This window comes from Pelodiscus sinensis, chromosome 3, assembly GCF_049634645.1.
Source record: "Pelodiscus sinensis isolate JC-2024 chromosome 3, ASM4963464v1, whole genome shotgun sequence".
In the NCBI taxonomy this organism is placed as follows: Eukaryota; Metazoa; Chordata; order Testudines; family Trionychidae; genus Pelodiscus; species Pelodiscus sinensis.
This window is the reverse complement of record NC_134713.1, coordinates 139,657,990-139,662,944: the sequence shown is the minus strand read 5'-3', so window position 1 is coordinate 139,662,944 and position 4,955 is coordinate 139,657,990.

Below are 4,955 nucleotides of genomic sequence, written 5' to 3'. Positions count from 1 at the left end.
GGCTTCAGAGAAGAAGAGCTGCGAGGCCACGCCCCCAGCTCCACCCTCCTCTCCGTCAAAGCCCGAAAAATTCATCCGGGGAGGAGGGGGGGCCTCCAATGTGCAAAGCCAGCTCTTTCCGAAAGCCCTCCGCAGAGTTCTGTGGGGCTGCTCCGGTCTCTTGCAGCCAAGGAACCGGGGAGCCGCTCCAGCACCCCAGCCTCTTCCACTTTCTCTCCTCCTCCTGCCTCACAAGTCACGATTGTCTCCCCCCTTTTTGCCAGCCCCTGGGGGCCCGTGTTCAAAAAATTGGAATTCACCTTGCTCCAAAGCAAAATGCATGGGGGGGACGCTAATCTCCAAAGGGACTCTCTGACCTTAACATCTTATGATCTCTTAGCACCTAGGCAAGGGCGCATTCTCTGCTCCTGTGTAGGTTTGACTTCTGGCAGGCCTGTGTGATGTGGTGTCATCCCAAAAGACCTGGGCAGAGGCACTGGTGGGAGAAATCGGGCTGTGATTGCAGAACCATTCTGTCTGAGAAACCTCAGTCCACTTTCTGGGGGTTAAAAGTCAGTGCCGATGAAATGTGGAGTGCCTCCCTCAATTCTTGACCCAAGATCCTTCATTCCTGCCACCCAGGATATTTCATCCTTTAGGGAATACTGTTTTTTCTCCCTTCTCTTTTCTTATAACAATGTGTTGGTAGATAGATAGATAGATAGATAGATAGATAGATAGATAGATAGATAGATAGATAGATAGATAGATAGATAGATAGATAGATAGATAGATAGATAACCGTACACCTGGGGGTAGGAAAGGTGCGAAAGCACCCCTCCATCATTCTCAAAGTAGGCATGCTCCGGCCGGCCAGGGGAAGGCTGGGGCTGATTTCCCTGCTTACTTTAGGGACCATCGGAGATGTATTCATACACTTGCAGTTCACATTTACAAAAAAAGCACACACACACACACGAAATTCCTGTGTATGGGTGACAGATCTATCTGTCTATCTATCTATCTGCTTCCTGACAATCCAGCAGAATGCACATTCAACCTTGGCAAATTATGGGGAAGGATATATTCTCATTAAAAGGCAGTTTATTTCCAGTTCTATGCCACTAGGCCTGCGATGATACAGAGAAGCATTGACTCGATAGAGGCACCTGCTGGTTGAGGGAAACACATACCAAAAATCACTTTATTTCCCTTGGTGGTTTTTGATGCACTCTTTCCTTTGTTGGTTTATCTTGGACTCACTTTTGTGTAGTCATCTCACGCAGCTTTTAACAACAGCGGGCTCAGTCTTGCTGATTCAGTCTCAGACTTGGTCTGAGAAAGGACTGACGAACTTCCAGCAACTGCAGTAGTGAGCTGCATGCATGCACTGTGGGATTTGCAGTGGAGGAAGAGGCCTGAAGGGGGTCCAGGGTCCTGTAACAAGGCAGGAGTGTTATTCAAACATTGCAAAAGACTCCCTCCTTTATTTCTAAATATTACAAAGACCCCTTCCAAGGCAGCAAATTGCAGATGACTGGACTTTCCCTTAAATGTGCCAAAAATCCCCTCAGGGAGCAAAGAGGCTGACAGGCCTACAGAAAAACGATAGGATATTTCTCAAATAAAGCTAAAAAGTCCCACATTCTGGACTTTTTCCAACAATGTTTTGTTCAGATTGTTATATGTAGTGCTGTCCTCTTGTCCTGGCCCCTGCATCACTCTCCACTGGCAGCAGACAGCTGGGTCTGTGGGGAGGGAGAGCTGCACACAGGTTTTTTTATTCATTGTAAAATCCAACTGGCTTTTTAAAAGAAATTTTTTATGAATGAATGTTGTTTTGAATCAAACAACCCATAATTTGAACATTCCTATGCATGGGTGAAATTGACAAGGTCTGTGCATCCCAGTAATCTATCAAAATAATTTTCAGTCCACCAATTGGTTATATCCCCATAAAGCTAAAATGTACTATGAATAATGTATCATCCTCATTTCTAAAACTACCACTTGTGAAGGTTCTACTACAATTAATGTGAGGCAACAGTCATAAGCATTTCTATGGAGCTGAGAATGTTTATTAGAAGGGCCATACACCAAAAAAGAAACAAAATACGTGTTCATGCCGTATTTCCCATATGGTTCTTATACTTTCACACATGATGAGAAGTCATAAGGATGGGAGGAAGAAATTAATAGACAAGCTGTTAAATAATGAGAACATAAAAGTCCTAAATCCTTATTTAGGCTCTTAAGGAAGTGGCTTGGTTTTCAAAATGGCTGAGCAGTGACTTACTTGGCAGCTGCTAGTTGCTGAGCACTTTTAATAACCCGGCCATTTAGGATTTAGGCTTGTGCCATTGAAGTCAATGGGAGATTTGCTACTTACTTCAAATGGGGCATAATCAAGCTCATATCTAGGTGCTTAAATATTAATTTAAAGCCGTGTGAAAAGGGGGTGTCTATCATAATCTGGGAGCAGGAGCATCACTAACACGGAGCTTGAACTGCATCCCTCAGAGATCTGACTCAAATTTTAAATATTTATTTTTGCCAGATGGCAAAAATCCCCCTCCTCCCGCTCACACATACACTGTAAGTACTAACTCTATAAGCCTAATTTTGGGCCTCCATTTTTGGAAATCTTGACCCATGCTATTAATACCCTTCAGTTAAACACTTGATTAACCCTGAAAAATACATAAATGTCAAGCCATTTTCAGTAAAATCTGCATTGATGTGCTTGGAAGAGCTGATGGGTGTAAGCTGGAAAGTCAGGGTTCTCAGAATTGCATTTTCATTGTTCCCCCCCACCCCCTCCCCCCCAGTTTTCTAACCCCTGAAGAAACACAAAAACACTTCTAAGGGACCCTAAGCAAATTTCAAATTGGAATGAGAAATCTGAGAAAAGTGGGCATTCAAAAACAAACAAAAGAGTATTTTCTTAGAATTACATCTTGCGGGCAAGTCTGATGGGACCTGGATTTGGATCATCTAAACTGGGAGAGAAGTCAGGGAAACAAAGAGTAATTTTAAACATTTTTGTGCCAGAGCTATTTCTTAATACACAAATCACTCTCTGAATTCATATAAAGCCCCCTCGTGCCAAGCCTGGAGCACAGCACCAGAAAAAAAGTTGTTAGCCTTGAACAATTTTCCCAGTAGATCTGGAAAAACAGACAAAAACAATAGCTTACTGGGAAAAGCCATGAGTTGACAGGTCTGAGTCCTGTGTTTCAGTTGATTATGTTTCCTTAAGAAATCACAAATATGCAATATATAGTAGCTCTATTATGGCATAGTCAGTTGCTAAACTGTGGGTGGGTGGCTTATTAGATAGATCAGTCATTCAATCCAATTCCCCCCCCCCCCCCCGCCCTCTCCCCCGTTCTTCACTTTCCTTGACAGAAGCAACTCTAGGTGTAACAAAAGGTTTTCTCTCTACAACACTTTGCCAACGCTCCCTCTGGTGTGGTATAAATAGAATACATGCAGCGGGCACTGGCAATGTTAATACTGTTTGTATTTGCCTCATTAGAGATGCCATGCACCACCCACTGGCAACTTCATTTACCTCTGCCATTCAAGAATTTATGTGTACACCATTATACATGCTGTCACTATTCCTTTTACATCTCGCATGGCTTCTTCAACTGTCAGGTACTAAAATAGGCACATTCCGACTATGTCTACACAGCAGTGTTATTTCGGAATAACTGACGTTATTCCCAAATAACAAAGAGTGTGTCTGCACACAAACAGTTATTTGGACATAATGCCAACATAATGTTGAGCTGGAGGACTTCTTACGCCGACTCCTGAACCCTCATGTTACGAGGAGTAAGGGAAGTCAGAGGAAGAGTGCTCTTTTTCAGACTTCCTGCTGTGCAGACAGCGCCCAAAGCTGAAATAAACTATTTCGACTTAAGCTTCACAATTGACGTAGCTCAAGTTGCGTAGCTTATTTTGACTTAAGCCCTGCTGTGTAGATGTGCCCTCTGGGACCTGAAGAAGAGCTCTGGGTAGTTCAAAAGCTTGTATCATCAAGGGTAGGTCTACACTACAATGGTAAGTCGGAAAAAGAAACATCTCTTTTTTCACTTTACTGTCGAAAGAGACTTTTCCAAAATTTGGTGCCTCAACCCAGCACCAGATTTCAGAAAAAAGTCTTCTTTCAACACATCCCTTCTTCCTCATAAAATAAGATTTACGGGGATGACAAAAGAGCACGTCTGCTTTTTTGAAAATTTTTCCGAAAAAGCAGCCACGTTCCTTGGACGTGGCGTTGCTTTTCTGGGATACCTCTGGTAGCCCGGAAAAGCATTGCAGTCTAGATGTAGCCCAATAGAATTGGCTACTTTACCTGCCTTGTCTCTCTCATGCACTGGGGCCAACACAGCTACAGCAACACTGCACACAACATTTACATAGGACAGTGTTAAGTTGTTTATGGCTTTTAAACACAGAACACTGCACGCACTCCAATGAGTATCTTACTGAAACTACCATAGAATCACAGAAGACTGTTTAAATTGAGGGAGCTTTCTTAATGATGCCTTCACCATGTGAAACCTGAGGGCTAATCCTTCACACATGCAAATACACAGCCACACTGTAAAATTCTCAGATTAGGAAATTAAATGCTGGGTTGCTTCCCAGTTAATATAAGCAAAAGAGACATGCAGAAAAAAGGAAAACATAAGATACTTATGATAACAGGGGCTGTTATCTTCAGCTCTCAGCCTCTTCTGCACAGGCACCAGGGCCACTGACAGGAAGGCGGGGGGACAAGGGGGTAATTGCCCTGCAGCCCATTGATTCAAAGAGGCCTGGGGCTCCCAGCCCCCACTGCTACTGTGAGCCCTGGACCTTTTACATTCCTGCCGGAGCTCCGTGCCATGTGCTCCTGGCAGCTTTGAGAGCTGGCCGGGGGGCGCACTATAGCTCAGGCAGTGCTGAGAACTGGCTGCCCCAAT